This window comes from Rhinatrema bivittatum, chromosome 7 (assembly GCF_901001135.1).
Source record: "Rhinatrema bivittatum chromosome 7, aRhiBiv1.1, whole genome shotgun sequence".
Taxonomy (NCBI): Eukaryota; Metazoa; Chordata; class Amphibia; order Gymnophiona; family Rhinatrematidae; genus Rhinatrema; species Rhinatrema bivittatum.
The window spans coordinates 103,487,717-103,504,779 of record NC_042621.1 but is presented as its reverse complement, the minus strand read 5'-3'; the positions used below and the strand labels follow the sequence as shown (position 1 = coordinate 103,504,779).

At 44.7% G+C, this 17,063-nt stretch overlaps 1 long non-coding RNA gene across 1 annotated transcript; it reads left to right on the top strand.

Annotated features, from left to right (window-relative positions):
• Positions 1–1,353: 1,353 nt before the first annotated feature.
• LOC115095323 lies at positions 1,354–15,269 on the top strand. The gene is made up of 4 exons (XR_003857745.1): positions 1,354–1,438; positions 1,551–1,639; positions 11,058–11,152; positions 15,183–15,269. It is a non-coding gene; the product is annotated as an uncharacterized LOC115095323 (long non-coding RNA).
• The last annotated feature ends 1,794 nt before the right edge of the window (positions 15,270–17,063 follow it).

Sequence of the window (17,063 nt, the reverse complement as noted above, 5' to 3'; positions counted from 1 at the left end):
AGCGGGGGTCATTGCTGACCCCCTTTTCAACTCAGAGCTGCTGGTTGAGGTGGCCCCAACTCCCCTAAAATAAAAATAAAGTAGAAAGTATGCATGCGGGGGTGGCAGCCCCTCTCCACCGGCCCCCCCTAATGGTCAAGTCCCCCTCCCCAATGGAGAAGTCCTCCCCCCCCCGCCCCCGTGGTTAAAAAAGGAAGATAAAGCAGCATTAAACTCTCCAGCCCCTGAAGCAGACGCCAAGCGTCGAAACACTGTCAGTGTCGGGCGGGCATGAGCTATTATTTGGAGCTATAATTTGAACTTTGAAGTTGCCATCAAGAACTACAATTGCGTACAGCAGTTTACAAGATAAGTTCAATATACGCAAATGTGATGAAGTTCTAAGCAAGCTCACACTGGGAGAACAATGGGATTTAAAAAATTGATCAATTCAGAGACATTAAAGGTTTTAATTGCATAATACTAAAAAAATTTAAAAAAATAAGAAAACAATTTAACACAACATAAAGTAAAAGCAGTACTGGTTATTACCCATAAATACAGTACTGGCGGACATCAGAGCTTGGTATTTTATCATTTTATTTCCCCATTTGGTTGTTAGTTGTTAGTTAGTTATAAGGGGGATCTACATTAGATGCACGAGTTCCTTATAGTTTACACTTAGGCAAAGACCATGAATTTCTCCTCACCCCAGGTCTATGAATGTTGCCTGTGCAGCATTTCAAATGTCAGCCCGCCCAGTAAGCAGAATTGATTCAGGGATCAACCAGGGGCCTTCCACATGGTAAGTGCACAGTATTTACCATGTGATCTACCAGCCTGGAGAGATTTGTTTAAACATGAATCTCATTTTTATCATAGAGCAAGTAGCGCTGTAGCATGTACATTTCAAACCGGAAGCCGATCCAAGATGGCTGTGTAGCGAACAGAAGAAACAAGGTCGGTATATGAAAAACGTTTATTCGAGCCTGACTCTGGCCGAGTTTCGCTCTTTTGGAAGAGCTGCCTCAGTGGCTACTCTTGTTGGTATGTACGTGGTACTTGTTACTCAATTGATTGCAGTGTTTTCTGGGAATTGGGCGCTGGGTAGAACTGCCCCTGAGGCAGCTCTTCCAAAAGAGCGAAACTCGGCCAGAGTCGGACTCAAATTTTGTCAGAATAAACGTTTTTTCATATACTGACCTTGTTTCTTTTGTTCACGTGTAATCAGACCAGCCCTATAACCTGGACAGCCTTTCCTCTACTTAGCGTTTTTATCCCAAACTGGTGAGCATCATTGTCCCCCTCATCCTCCAACCTCTCTGCTTTCAGCCATTCTTACAGTAGCTGCTTCTCATCACTGTCTTCTGTGCTCTGTTGTAGAGACCTTGCGCTCAGCATAGCCTCCCTGTCCTTTAACAAGTGGTTCTCGAGGTTGTACAGTAAGGACTTCAAGTTGGTAAGTACAAAGCCAGACAAAACAAGCATTAGTTGACTGACTGGCAGGAACAACAAAAGGAATCTTGAAGGGCTTATTTTTCTTTTTTTTGTGTTTCTATTTTTTATTTTAGAATCTTGAGATTTCTGAGCAGATATTGTACGTAATCAGCAGATCAATGAAACTGGAAGAGTTGGTTTTGGAAAACAGCGGATTAAAAGTGTAAGGAAAGTCGCACAAATTGTTTAAAAATAACGGTGATAATTTACATTTCTATCAGTGGCTCTCATTGAACAGGTCCCCACTTGCCAGGTTAATGCTTCAGAATGGTAAGTCTTCAGTCTCTTTTGGGGTAGGTGGCTGGGCGGTATATTCCAGGCACTTGCAGTAGGTAGAGACTTCCAAAGGACAGAAGGGAGCAGGCACACTTAACATCAACCAACTAACCTTTGTTTTATATAAAATACTGAATAGAACTTATTTTGATTGTGCAGAGACGTTGCCAGGCCATTTGGCGCTTATGGCCAAGTGAAAGAGTGCACCCTCACCCTTAACGCAACATACGACACCACGAGCTTACAACAACATGTATATTATATTTACATGCACCTCTGTGGTGCCAACCAGAAAATCCTGGAAAAAAAAGTAAAAAAAAAAAAAAAAAAAAAAAAGGCATTTGGAACTCTTTTAGTATTAGGCCTATGATAACATGTTATGTGTAGGCTTGGCCCTCAGAGCACTCAACAGTAATATCCTACCTATGAAAAGACAACAATGCAATTATTACACCAGGCCCTAAAACACAAATACACCTCCTATTAGGAAAACGGAACAAGCCAGACTGCTATAGATCCCTACACAGAAACTGCATGCTAGCAGAATACCTCACCTCGGTCACACATGCAGGACACAGAAAGACCCTTACCAAATATTGAATAAAGAGACCATATAGTGTAAATAGAAACATGCAGACAAAAATTGAACTGGAAACTGCAACAATCATACATACATGCTCAGTTGCGCTCTCTCATATACTCAATTATATACACACACACTCATTTGCTCTCTTTTGCATGGTCAATAAAACCCACTTACTTGTTTGCTTTCTCTCACATGTATCAATCATGCACACACACACACGCATTCACCCTATCTCCATGCGCAATCATACACAGTCATAAGCTCTCACATGCTTAATCATACACACATGCTGATATACTCTCACATGCTTAAACATATACACACACACGCTCATACACTCCCTCACACATTTCCAATCATACAGGCTGATATGCTCTCGCTCACAAGACAATCACACACACTCTTTATTTTCACCTCTGGAAGCAAAGGGGCAGCAGTAGCCTCCTCCTCAGCCCTTAGGGCCCACCAGACTTCTTCTTTCTTCTAGCCTCTAGGTTTGCTGCTCCTACTTCCGACTATGAGGGGGGGGGGGGGTCTGGAGCATGAGAAGGAAGGTTAATGCTTCTTGGGCCATGCTACATTTCATTGTGGGGATGAGGAAGCAAGGACGATGCTTTCTACGATATTACAGGTTGCACCTTTCCTCACTGCTGGGGCAGGGGGAGGAGGAAAGCACAATGAGGCCCTGCGGAGGTGCAAGCTGAGCTGTTTCTCATTGCCAGAGCTGGGAGAGGGAGAAGGAATAACCGGAAGAGGAGCTCCGAGGAAGCACCGAGGCAGGTGAGACGGAACCTCATCTGGGCGGAAACCGGAAGCCCAGGCCCCTGCCGACTTGCACAGCCTCAGGGAGGCCAACCACGCAAGGTTGGTCTCTGAGTAGTCCTCCGACCACTTTCGGACCTGCCGTTGGGTAATGGCAGAGGCGGCAGCCGGACAGGAGGCAGAGGTGAGTCTCAGATGAGGAACTTGTAACGTGGAGACTCAGACGAGAAACTTGGAATGTGGAGACTCGACTCAGACGAGCAAGGTCCCTCAGGTGCCCTACACAGCCCAGCCGGGCTGGTCGCGGACCACACTGTCCCCTACACGCCCTACAGAGCCGGTCGGCTGGTCGCGGACCACGAGGGGAGTGGGGCAAGCTCTGGACAACAAACACAGGTCAGGAACGAAGAAACCCTTAAACCCTCTGAGGTCGGTACAGGATACTAGACTCAGAATTAAAACTCAAAACTTGGAACACGGAACGCTGAACTTTAAAAACAAGGAACCTCCAGAGGCGCGGGCTACTCAGGACCTGGATCATCAGGGCTTGGAACATCAGGACTGGATCAGGATCATCAGGAACAGACGAGACCAGGAACATGGATGATGAGGGATCCGAAAACAAAGAAAGGAAATGCCGAGCAGAAAGTCCATAAGAGGACTAGCCCCTTGCAAAGCCAAGGAAGGACTGGAAGCAGAGCCTTTATGTAGGGCTGAAGATGAGGAGACGCCCGGGGAGGAGTTCAGGTGGGGCCCAGGGCATATCTGGCCACAGGCCCTTTAAATATAGAAGGAAGGGACGGCCTCGCCCCTTAAGGGAAGTGGGCAGGACCCTGTACAGCGGGGTCCCTGCCGCTGCGTGCAGGAGCAGGGCTGGGACGAGGAACAGGCCCCAACGTTGGAGGCGGAGCGAAGGCGGCGTCCTGCCGCTGAGGAGCAGGCCCCAGGGCATGCTGGGAGATGGCGACGCCGGAGGTCCCATGCCATCAAGGAAGCTGAAGTCTTCGGCTCCCCGCTGCGGCGAAGAACAAGGCAGGTGGTGGCTTCCTGCCGTGCAGGATGTCGGCGGCGGCTCCTGCCACACAGGAGATCCGGGAGCGGCTCCTGCCGCACAACGCACGACAGCGGCCTCAGGGCCGTGTGGTAAGCGCCTACTCGCGGCTAGGCCCGTGAGCAGGAGCGCAACAATTTCTATGCGTAAAAAGAAGATCCTGTGAAAATTATCCTCTGTATGTTGATATTTGAGACATTTTTTTGCAGGCTTTGTACATCTCTTTGGCCAAGTATTAGCCTGGAAAACAATATAAACAATATAAAAATATTTGAAACAAAAATAAATAGCTGGATAAAAGTGAGGCACAGAGATATCAGCAGCAAACTTAGGATCTGAACTCATAAACCTGAGTTGCTCTTCTGAAGTAAACTGTGGGACATTCCACATCAAGTGGACCAGTTTTTAAAATCGTCCCCACTCGACCATCTCCGATTTTGCTGAAAATTTATAAGGATGTACATGTATGTTTGAAACGAGGTTCTGTAAAGTTTTAGCTCCAGATCTTAAATACCTGTGGCACTGTTGCCCTTTCACTGGAGGTCCCACCAAGCCCGAGGCTTCAGCTACGAGGATTTTGCAAACTTTGGCACATAGCCATTATAGAAATATAGTGGCTATGATGCTGAAATTGGACATACTAGCTCAACTTTTGCTGGTGAACACGAAAAAATTAGTACCAGCAATCACAAAACAACATGTCGGTCTTAATTTAGTGTCAAAGTGGCTTAAAAATCACGCGACATGACATTTAAGCCAGACTTTGACCAAGTATAACTCAAAACCAAAAACCACTAGTAACTGGTGCTTTACCCTGTATACCAAACAGCTACATGACTTTGCATTGCTGCAATATCACGGTCAAAGCATATGTATTTGTGGAGATATTCACACCCACATATGATGAAAAACGTTTAATGATCAAATCTGACCTATTTTTAAGATCAATTATCCCAAAAAGGGTACCCCTCAAATCTATTTATTTTGATATCAGTGGAAAGAGCAAATTTTTCTCTACAAGGATCATCATTTTCTTTTTTGGAGTATCCTTTCAAAGGCAACATAAGAACATGCCATACTGGGTCAGACCAAGGGTCCATCAAGCCCAGCATCCTGTTTCCAACAGTGGCCAATCCAGGCCATAAGAACCTGGCAAGTACCCCAAAACAGTCCAGCTCTCATATGAACACAAACTTTAACAACAAGCAAGCCAAAACAGTTCTAATTACTGGTTTACTTTTAAGCACCGGTTTTTCCTCCCAAGCTCTGCCTCTGATGGGCTTCTTCTAACTTACTCCAGAGTTGTGCCTCCTCTTCAAAGGTGTGAACCAGGATGGAACAGCTCCCCTATGAGGAAAGGCTGAAGAGGTTAGGGCTGTTCAGCTTGGAGAAGAGAAGGCTGAGGGGGGATATGATAGAGGTCTTTATGATCATGAGAGGTCTTGAACGAGTAGATGTGAATCTGTTATTTACTCTTTCGAATAATAAAAGGACCAGGGGGCATTCCATGAAATTAGCAAGTAGCACATTTAAGACTAATCGGAGAAAATTCTTTTTCACTCAACGCACAATAAAGCTCTGGAATTTGTTGCCAGAGGAGGTGGTTGGTGCAATTAGTGTAGCTGAGTTCAGAAAAGGTTTGGATAAGTTCTTGGAGAAGTCCATTAACTGCTATTAATCAAGTTTACTTAGGGAATAGCCACTGCTATTAATTGCATCAGTAGCATGGGATCTTCTTAGGTTTTGGGTACTTGCCAGGTTCTTGTGGCCTGGTTTTGGCCACTGTTGGAAACAGGATGCTGGGCTTGATGGACCCTTGGTCTGACCCAGCATGGCAATTTCTTATGTTCTTATGTTGCTCTGTGGTTGGGAAGTCTGGCAATAATTGATTTCACTGCTCCTGCAGACCCATCTCATGTTTCATTGAGCTCAAGGCTTCCTTTTATTGCAGCTCCACCTTTCTCTTTACTCAGTTTCTGCCAGTTGGTGAGCAAGGGTTTCTCTTTCAGATTCCATTTGCTTCATTTTTCCCCTCATTTCGGTCATTCGGGGTCTGCCCCGAAGCTTGCTTGGTTGAGGATAATTTTTCTTCCTTTTCCCTCTTTACTTGCACTGACTTTCTTTTCTTGCTTTCGTCCCTTTGGATCTTAAGTCTCTCTCAGGGCGATGGAATCTCAGCATGACTGAGCGTCCGCTCTCCTAACGCTCACTGATCGACCTCTCGGGGGCGTCCGGCGCAATATGCAAAAGGACTGCCATGGTAAAAAGGAGGCGCTAGGGGAAATTGTGCACTCCTAGCACCTCCTCGGCAGCGGGCGCCCAGGAGAGGTGGCTGGCAGCCGGTTAGGAAAACGGATGCTCGTTAATCGAGCTTCCCTTTTCCTAACCTGACCGCTGGCACACGTTTTTTTTTTTTTTGGACAGTTCTAATTTTTTCAGTTCCTCCGACTTAATACAGCCATGATATTAAGTCGGAGGAAGTACAGAAAAGAAAAATGTTATTCTGTACACTTTTTGGGCTCCTCAAAAATGAATGCCTTCTCCAGGGCAGGTGTTAATTTTGGAGAGTAAAAATGTGTGTGTTGGACGCGCATTTTTTTTTTTTTGCACTAGGGGGGAATATCTAATAGCCTGATCGATATGAATTTACATGTGATGAGCGCTGTTAGCCGCACACGTGATTGGATGTGCGTTTTGGACGCACTAACCCCCGTTTTGCAGCGGGTGTTATGGACGCACATTGAGCCGTGCGCTGTCCGCCACGCACAATATTGCATCAGCCCATAGTGTTTTCAGACTGTCACCTTTCCCTCTCTCCACTAATTTTACCCTTTTGTTTAAGACCTGTGGGGTCTAACTCTGGTATACTGTCAGTGGCCCAACCCTTCTGCTTGGTAATAGCAACACCAGGTCTCTGTGAAGTTATGCCACCCGGGCTACTTAGAAAACAGCCCCAGGGAATTTCTATCTTACTATTCCCCTTCCATGTTTCCTTATGCTCACTCTGTGGCTCTACTTCCTCCTCAAGGTCTCCTAAAAGACAAAACCCTGTCAAGGGACCTGGATCACCAGAAAGGAGACCATGAGGAGGAACAACAACTCCCCTTATTTATCCCACCCTGGTCATTGAGACCTTTCCTGGGTTCTCTTGTCCCCACCAACACAGTATGGAAGATCTTCTGAAGCACCCTTCTTAGGATTATTCTCTTTCCTGCAAAAGCAAGAGGTACTTGCAGCCTCACTACTTTTTGCAAAGCTAGATCAGAGACTTCTTTTCCCCTGACCCATATTCTTGTTCAGCGCCTCTAGTGGCTTCTTGGGAGATGCCCCCATCTTGTGGCCTTTTCCCCCCCACAACTCCAGCAATAGCGATAGTCTTTTAAAACTTCAGCCTTTTTCATTTGATATGTATCAGGCTTTCTTCCTTCATGATATTGCTCATAACTGGCCTAAGGCTCCTCAACATTGGCCATATGCCATCCCGTATGAATCTTATACTTATAAAGGCACTGCTTACTAACGTGGCCATTGTGGCCACACACAAGGCAACCTGCAACAGAGTATTCACGGAACACCCATGTTCCCGCCTACACGAAGGGACAGGTTTCTGTGGCATGACCTATTCACTGACATAATAAGCACTGAAGTTAACCATTTATTTATTTATTTTATTTGTATACTGTCGTTCTGTTACACAATCACGGTGTTTTACACTAAATTAAAATACAAAATCATTCAAGGACAAACTTTTTAAAATACTTATAACAACAATCACAATATCACTATACCTTTTGCTCTGCCGTACCTAGCTTTAGCAGTGCGACCCTGACTCCTCCAGAACCTCAGGGTATGTGCTTTGCAGCCCATCCGGTGACTGCTCAGGTTCTACCCCTTGGCGTGTTCCTTTCAGACTTCTGTCATTGTTTTTAAAACCCATCGATCATCTACTAGGGATCTCCTCTGCATCAAGAATATACCCCTGTGTGCTCCTCCTGCATTGAGTTTGTTCTTAGTGCACTCATTGCACTCATACTCCTTGCATGAAGGCAATATCCCCTTTCCAAACATCCCATACCTTTTCTCTTCACAAACATTACTTCTCAAACTTTTAAAACAAGGTTTTCCACATCCTTGGACTAAACCAAGCAGTTTCTTAATAGAGGACCCATCCCCTCAACTAATTCTCCTCAGTTGGCCATAATAGTCCCCTTTCAGAAAGCTCCATGTGTCCATTTCCATTGGCTCCCTCTGGGCTCTGGAACCTTGGCACCTCAGTGTAGGCTGCACAGTATGGTCTTGGCTCTGGGATTTTGCCAGCTTGCTTACCCAGCCTGTAGCATTTTCTTCCCCAATCTTTCTTCCAGTCCAATGGCCGAAAAGGAAAACAGGATCCACGTGCAGGCTGCTTTGCAAGAGACCTACCACTCTCCCTATAGCCTAAGCACCTCACCAGATTAAAAAACATTTTAAGCACTTTCCCCTAGAGCTTAAGAGTCTCCACTGCCCCATGTCCTCTCACCAGGCACAGGAAGATGGACAGTAGTTCCCCGGTACCACGTTTCCTCTGATTCCCTGACTGCTCTTCCTAGCCTCAGGTTCGCTTGCCAAATTCTGGTTAAAATGGGCATCTCAAGCTCTCCATGGATTTCCCATCCACCTGGTCTGCTCCTGAAGATCCCCTCCCAATTCTCTCAGCAATCTGGTTTGGCTTGGAAACTTCTCCCAGATTTGTTTACACTTGTCCATGCTCTCCTTGCTTATCTGACTGCTTAGACACTTCTATGCTCTTTTCTCTAGTCTCTCTCATTCAGATTAGTCTTGGTCTGCTCTGAATGGTGTCTTTTTAAGAGGCAATCCCACGTTTCCCACCATTTGTGGTAATTCATACCGGGTTTTCCCTCCTATTTAAAGGGTTCTTCTTTTATAATGATTCTTCAGACAGTAGCCTTTAGCTTAAACATGTTTATTTGTACATTTGTTCACTCCATGTACTTTTAGAGGGTGACAGTCCAGCTCTCGCATGAACACAAACTTTAACAGCAAGCAAGCCATAAACCATTCTACTTACTGGTTTACTTTTAAACACCAGCTTTTCTTCCCAGCTCTAGAAGCTTCTCTGATTAAAAGTTCCTTTTGGGGTTCTGGGTTCTCCTCAGCCAGGCTTGCTTCTCTGGACTTGAGGATTTAGTTAGCTTGGGCTGACTCCCTGGATTCTTTATTTCAGGACTCTTCAGCTTTTTCCCATCTATCCCAGCTGTCACACTTCCTGTTTTCTTCCCATCTATTTTAAGCTGTAGAGCTCATTCCCACCCCATCCCTCCCCCCACAGTGAGTCACTATTTCTATTTAAGGTGGACCCATTTAATTTCTGTTGAGATTGTCGTTCTCTCTTTATCCCTTACATACACCCAGCTAAAAGGCACAGACTTCACTAAAAGTATATTCCGTAGAATTTATAGGATTCTTGGAGTCACAGAGACATAAAGAGACTTCCCCAGGTTTACACATAGGGGGCAGACTGTCTTAAAATATTGGCCTGTGCAATTTTTTTCAAAACCAGACCATGGGATACTTGTCTGACTCCCTTGTGCATTTTCTGTGCAGCACATGCTTCAACAGCTCCCAAAAGGAAATTTATGTGAACTAGAGCCTGGCAAAATTGAGCCAAAATATCTACAAAATAAATGTCACATTTTTTCTAAATAGCTAAGTAGATGACACTCTAGACCCCAGGGGTAAGCAAGGTGAGCTCAGTCTCCCTTACATCCATTCAATTGGTTGGGCCCCTTCCACAAGTTTGGTTAAATCTATTATATATCCTGGATTCCTGGCATGGCCATAGTCTCTTGCTAACCAATCAACTCTTGAACCAGTTGCTAAGCAATGAGACAATCACACTGCCAGCCAGTGTCAGGTACACACACATTCTGCTGTTGTGCTACTGCTCATGTGCCCTGGCACAGTTGGCAAATCCTTGCCAGCTCAACTAGAGAAGCTCCCCTGTATGGCTGGCAGAGTTGAAAGAAGGGCTCTTGGAAGGGCAAGGAGCTTAGAGGTAAGGTGAGAGAGGGGAAAAGCTATGAGAAGTACGCTGGGAAGGGAGCTCAAAGGGTTGGGGAAGGAGAGGAGGGCTGAAAGAGATGAGGCTGGAAAGAAGATGCACAAAAAGGAAAGAAATGAGGGGAGAGCCTGAGATGAGGAGGCAAAGACATGGTCTATGATCTGGAAGTAGTACACATGAAAGCAGACATGGCCATTTGGCTGCTCCCTATCTCCATGCCTCTTCTGTCAAGATAACCAGGTGTACCAAGGGTTTTTCCATATACCTTAAGTAGAGAGGAGATGAAAAAGTGGAAAGGGGTACAAAAAGGATTTGGCAGCGAGGAGGTTAAAGACAAAAAATAGTGCATTTACTGAATCCCCTACTGTGAACCTTACAGCATTGTCACTAGAGTTGTCTGTGAACTCTGGGTCAGTCTGTTTGTCAGTTGTTGATGTTTATTTATTCTACTTTATATTGCACTGTTTTGACTGCCAGTAAACATGATTATGACCACTTTAAACCCCAGAAAATGGTTTGGAGTGGTGAAGCTGTGGGGCATTGCCATCAAAGTCCCACTATTTTGGAAGTTACCTCTGTGGTTCTTATTTTTACAAGTGCAGTTTATTTGACATAAAGATTGTTTAAAAAAAAAAAAAAAAGAGAAGGCACTGAAGTCCAGAGATGCTACTCACTTGCACAAAAGCAAGGACTAGCTTATTTCATGTGCTATGCAGAAAGAGTTCAACTGGGTTTGATTTTGGATTCATCATTTGAAATATTTGCCAGAATTGAACTGTCTTGTGCTATGTGAAAGCAAAGAATGTTTTGACGGGCAGCTAAAACCTTATTTTGTTTCATTCCAGCGAATTTGCTCTAAGGATGGCCCATGTACTAGATGAGCACCCTGGTTCAGTTTTGCATACGATAAACCTTGCTGGCAATCAGCTGGAAGATCGAGGTAGGAAGCACATTGCTGGAATCTAAGGTGAACCTTGTTGAGAGCTAGCCCATTAACTCAGTGGGTCAGCGCTGAGAGCCAGAGTGAGAAGACTGTCTTTTTAGGGAGGAGGGGTTTGGTCTAGCAGTTTCCTCCTATTCTTTCAGGATACCTGTAAGAGGAGTGTGGGTTTTTTTTTTTAACCTGCCAATCCTAAAACCTTGCTCATGGAGGCTAACAATTGAAAAACAATAAAATACAACAGAAATGATTAACAGGCTGGCAACGAAACCCCTATTGCACTTGTAAAAATAAGGTAAAATTGAATATGTCATTATTACTTATCTCAAAGGCCTGTTCAAAATATGTGCTTTTATTGTCCTCCAAAAGCAAAGATAATTCTTTTCCTGCCTCAGGTCTAAGGGAAGTGCATTCTAGACAGACAGACCAGCCTCAGAAAATGATCTGTTTTATGTTTCCACCAAGTGTGAAGCTCTGAGTGAAAGGATCTGAAAAGCAATTGTCTTGGAAGACCTCAGTAGGCGAGAGGGTTCATATTCAAAGAGAACGTTCCTCATGTGGGTCAGGGCATCTTTATTTATCACTTTGTGCATCAGCATAACAATTTTAAATTTAATTCTCCAAGCAACTGGCAGCCAGCGTACGCTACAGAAAGCCGGAGTGATATGATCATGGTATTTACAACTGATGATCATGCGAGCGACTGCATTTTGAATTAACTGTAGTACATGGAAGTAGTGAATTTGGGAGCCAAGGGTAAGACAGAATTACAGTAGTCTGTCCCTGAGAGCACAAGGACCTGCCTAACGGGTCTAAGATCACCAGGAGAGAGGAAAGTTTTCAACCGATGCATTATATCAAACCTGTCTGTTCTAAGTATAATCCCACCTTCCTCAGGAGCCACCTTGTCAGCCCTGGGGAGCCTTGGCTCTGCCAAGTTGTGGAAAACCCAGAATCTCCAGGTACCATGGATTGGGGGGGTAGACCTACCTGCAAGGCCCAAACTGGGCTGAGGACACTCCTGTCCAGACGTTAATTGTGCTCCAACAGATAGTTTACTTTTTAAAATATGCAGTTCAACAACAAAAACATCAGGTTCTGCTAATCCATTCTCAATAGCCAGGTCAGGAAAAACACTGGTCAAAGCTTACAAAAAAACAAACCAAAAAACCCCAGAACCACTCTCTTTTCCCCGCACTAGTTTCAGCACTAGTATTCTTATTCCTTATTCTTCCAGGTCCTCTGCTGTCCAAGACTAAAAAGAGTCAGACTCTCTTCCACTGTGTCTTCTCTCTTTCTATTGTCTCCCACATATGTAACGGGCTCCCAGGAATAGCACCCCATTCCTTAGGCAGATACTGCTCCCAGACCAACCCTGGAGCTCCTCGCAGGCACCACTCTCCCTTGAGTGCCACAAGCATCCAATACAACTGCTCTCTCTTATTTCAGTCTCAGCATCCTCACTTCACATGACCTTGGGCTCCTCCAGACGCCTCTCTTCCATCTACTCAGATTCTCCAACTCTTATTTCATGCTTTTGGAAGCACCCCAGATTCTCTCCTTTCAAACCTTACACTTCCAGCACCCATAACCCCAGTAGGAGGTGCTTGCTATTTCACCACTCACTCTGATGGCATGGACCCTCCAGAGGGCTCCCTTTCCAAGACTCCTTCCTCAGTGTCCCGCTCCACACCTCATGGAAAAATACCTTTTTATATTCCCTTGCCATACTCCTTGAGAAGAGCGGTGATTCCCACAAGTCTGGAGGTAGAAATTGTCTGACTCCAGCCTTTCTTAAAACATAATCATATAGTCATCTATGCAACAGTAGACTGCCTTTACCTTCAGACACAATGTACTCTCTTTACTCACAGTTTGAACTCCTTCGTCTCAGTGTTTGGACAGTGTTACATTACAGGAACAGCCTTCCTCCCAGAGACCTGGACCTGGTCTGCTTATCCCCACCTGGATCCCAGCTCTTATTTCCTAGTTTCTGGTTATGCCCTTTGAGCCCCACAGGATCCCATCCATAGAGCATACTCTCCTTAAGGCATTTAAGGTGGACCAGGTGTCTAGCCTAGTCCTGCTTAGGTAAATAGGGGAACACTAGGGGCACTGCCTCACATATCCCTCACCTCAGCTTAGACCTATTGGGCCAAGCATCCCTATTCCCTCCTGGAGCCCAACCAGGAGAGTCCAAGACCTCCCAGGCCCCTTCCTCTGGCTTCCCACAAGCTACGCCTGGGAGCAAGGACCTCATGACATGCTCACCCCATCTCTTAGGGTTACTCTCAACCGCGTCACGACCACCACCCAGTGTGCTGTTCATGTAGTGAACATCCCCAGTCCTTTAAGTCCTTTGCTGTCTGTGGGTTTGAATTCCACCCTGATGGAGCTTTATGGACCGACTGGGGAACCACCAGTGTTAGTTTTTCTTTAACCAGCTGCGCTCATTTCCTGGCATCTGATATCTCTGATGTAGAGTCCTGCCTTGGCTCCTCTGTCCCCTCTGTTGCTGGAGTCTTCACAGCGCCATCCTCTGGGCTCTCCGTGGACTCTTCCTCCAGGTTCTCTGTAGAATCTCTCTCTGGGCTTCCATGGCTTTCTCATCTGTAAACTCTGCAGCGCCTCCCCCTGGGCTCTCTGCAGTTTCCTCGTCTGTAAACTCTGGCCACTTGCTCACTCTGATTGCTGGATCCTCCGCAGCCACCCTCTGGCTCTACATGCTCTTCCATGCGCTCTCTCTCTCTCTTTCTCTGGGCATCTTGGGGGGTTGTCTTCTGGTAGTGCAGGGTCTTCTTTGGGACCTCCTGTAGCGTTGACTTCCAACTTCTCAATACTACCTCCTCTTGGGCAGTCTGTGTTGCCCTCCCCAGGGCTTTCTGTGACCCCCTCTTTCAGGGTTCTTGACAGCCCCCTTCTCAGGGCTTCTCATGGGCGCAATATCTGGACTCTCAGTAGTGTCTGGGGTTTTCCTCAGCTCCACCTATAGTGCCAATGTCAGGCTATTGCCATGATGCAGTCAGCTTGCCGGACCCCTTCTGCCAGCCAGTCATCCACTTCCTCCATGAACTGTTGGTACTCCTTCTCCAGCCAGTCTAGGCATTCACTCTCTTGCCTGACCTGGACTCTTGGGAGTGGGTTCCCTCACTTGATTACCTTGGCTGGCCTCTCCAGCTGCCTAACCTCAAATCTTAGGTCCTCCCTCTGACCAGGCTCTTGGGACAGGGGAACTCTCACCACACGGAAATACATGCTGCTTTTTCTTCACCAGTTGCTGCAGTACTGGAAAGTTCTACATTGTAACACATAGCTACATACCCTAAACAAGTTCCAATACCCATGCACCACCTAGTGGTGGTAGTGCCACATAACCAAAAGAAAAACATGTGCTTCTGCCTTGTTACATATACATTCTGGAGGGAACTGTCTTGTGGTCCTTGACCAAGGACTTCTGCTATGATGATAAGGCTGATTTGAGTAGGGAATATATATGTAAGATAAAAAAAATTCCCCTGTTATTTGTAAATAAAGTTTAATTTGCAGCATAGACCAGTAGGGGCCTGGTGCAAAACAGCTGAAATGCCAAAAGAAGAAGAAGAAAATTCTGGGCCTAATAAAGAGCATTTAGTATGCATTTTGCAAGTGTGCATATTTGTGTCCTTGTACATTGCAAACAACATGGGCTACTTGCCCCATAGTATTTCTATGCTGGAAAAACACTTTCACCATAGGAATGCCAATCTTCATGTTCTGGACAAAGACCATCCTCTTCCACCTGCATCGATGTGTAGTGGGCCATAACTTACTGCAGCCTTGACCCACCCAGAGAAGATTGCACTTTTATTAACTGTGGGCCTGATTTACTAAGCCTTTTCCCCGTAGACACAGAATGGGAGAAAAGCTTTCGTGCATGAAACCACTGTGTCTGTTAAATGTCCTTGGATGGATAATATGGGCTGAATATTATTCTGATGAGTGCTGCTATTGACAGACACTGGCACTTATTTGAATTCTCTGCTGTTTACAGGGATAATTGCCTTAAGCAATCACTTTGAGAAAAGACAAAATGGACTGAAATGCTTAATTTTAGCGAAAACCTACATGACCACTAAAGGTAAGTATTCAGATATTTGAATTGGCAGTGGTGATGTACTTCAATATAAAACGTAATATTTTATTCCTATTCTCTTTTTTTAATTTTTATTTCTTTTAGAGGTAGTTTTCAGAGTTACACAGTGGTTATGCATGTAAAATTGTGTATACGCTATTTTGGAAACATTGCAAGTATACACATATATGTGGATTTGTGCATACTTGTTAACAGGGAGTGAAAGGGGTAGTATAGCGCATTCCAGGGCAGTGTTCAAACGTTTGCACACAACTTGTCCATATAATTAAGTCGTGAAAGTGAAATTGCACTTGTCTTTTGTACATAAGAACATAAGATATGCCATCATGGTCAGACCAAGGGTCTATCAAGCCCAGGATCCTGTTTCCAACAGTGGCCAATCCAAGTAACAATTACCTGGCAAGTACCCAAACATTAAACAGATCTCAAGCTATTGCATATTAATTAATAGCAGTTTATGGATTTTTCCTCTAGGAACTTATCTAAATCTTTTTTAAATCCAGTTACAAAACTGCTGTAACCACATCCTCTGGCAATGAATTCCTGAGCTTAATTATGTGCTGAGTGAAAAAGAATTTTCTTCGATTTGTTTTAAATAAGCTACTTGTTAACTTCATGGAGTGCCCCCTAGTCCTTTTATTATCTGAGAGAATAAATAACTGATTTAAATTAACCTGTTCAAGTCCTTTCATGATTTTGTAGATCTCTATCATATCCTCCTCAATCGTCTCTTCTCCAAACTGAACAGCCCTAACTTCTTTAGTCTTTCCTCATAAGGGAGCCGTTGCATGCCCCTTATCATTTTGTTTGCCTTTCTCTGCACTTTCTTTAGTGCAACTATATCTTTTTTGAGTTGCGGTGACCGGAACTGTACACAGTACTCAAGGTGCGGCGGACTCACCACGGAGCGATATAGAGATATTATGACATTTTCCGTTTTATTCACCATTCCCTTCTTAATAATTCCTAACATTCTGTTTGCTTTTTTGACTGCCGCTGCACACTGAGCAGACTATTTCAATGTATTATCCACAGTGATGCCTAGATCTTTTTGCTGGGTGGTAGCTCCTAATATGGAACCTAACATTGTTTAATTACAGCATGGGTTATTTTTCATCTTACACTTTTTTTTCATCTTACACCTTACACTTGTCCACATTCAATTTAATCTGCCATTTGGATGCCCAATCTTCCAGTCTCGCAAGGTCCTCCTGTAATGTATCACAATCTGCTTGTGATTTAACTACTCTCAATAATTTTACATCATATGCAAATTTGATAACCTCATTCGCTGTATTCCTTTCCAGATCATTTATATATATATTGAAAAGCACCGGTCCAAGTACAGATCCCTGAGGCACTCCACTGTTTACCCTTTTCCACTGAGAAAATTGACCATTTAATCCTACTCTCTGTTTGCTGTCTTTTAACCAGTTTGCAATCCACAAAAGGACATAGCCTCCTATCCCAGAGCTTTCCAAATTTTTCATGTTAGTGACACACTTTTTTGACAAACATAATTTCATGACACAGTAATTGTCTACTAGCAAACCAGAGGTTAAAGGTTAAATGAACAAAATGTATTTCGACAATTTATGTATGTTTCCTTAAATATATACATCCATTTTTGTGGATTACATAATGTTACACCCACACTGACCCCCATTCATTCTCACACCGCTCCCTCCCCACCTCCCAGGCATGCACACATTCATTCTCACACACACACAGAGACCCCCAAGCAGCCAGACAGGCTCAATTTATTCTCACAAATGCATA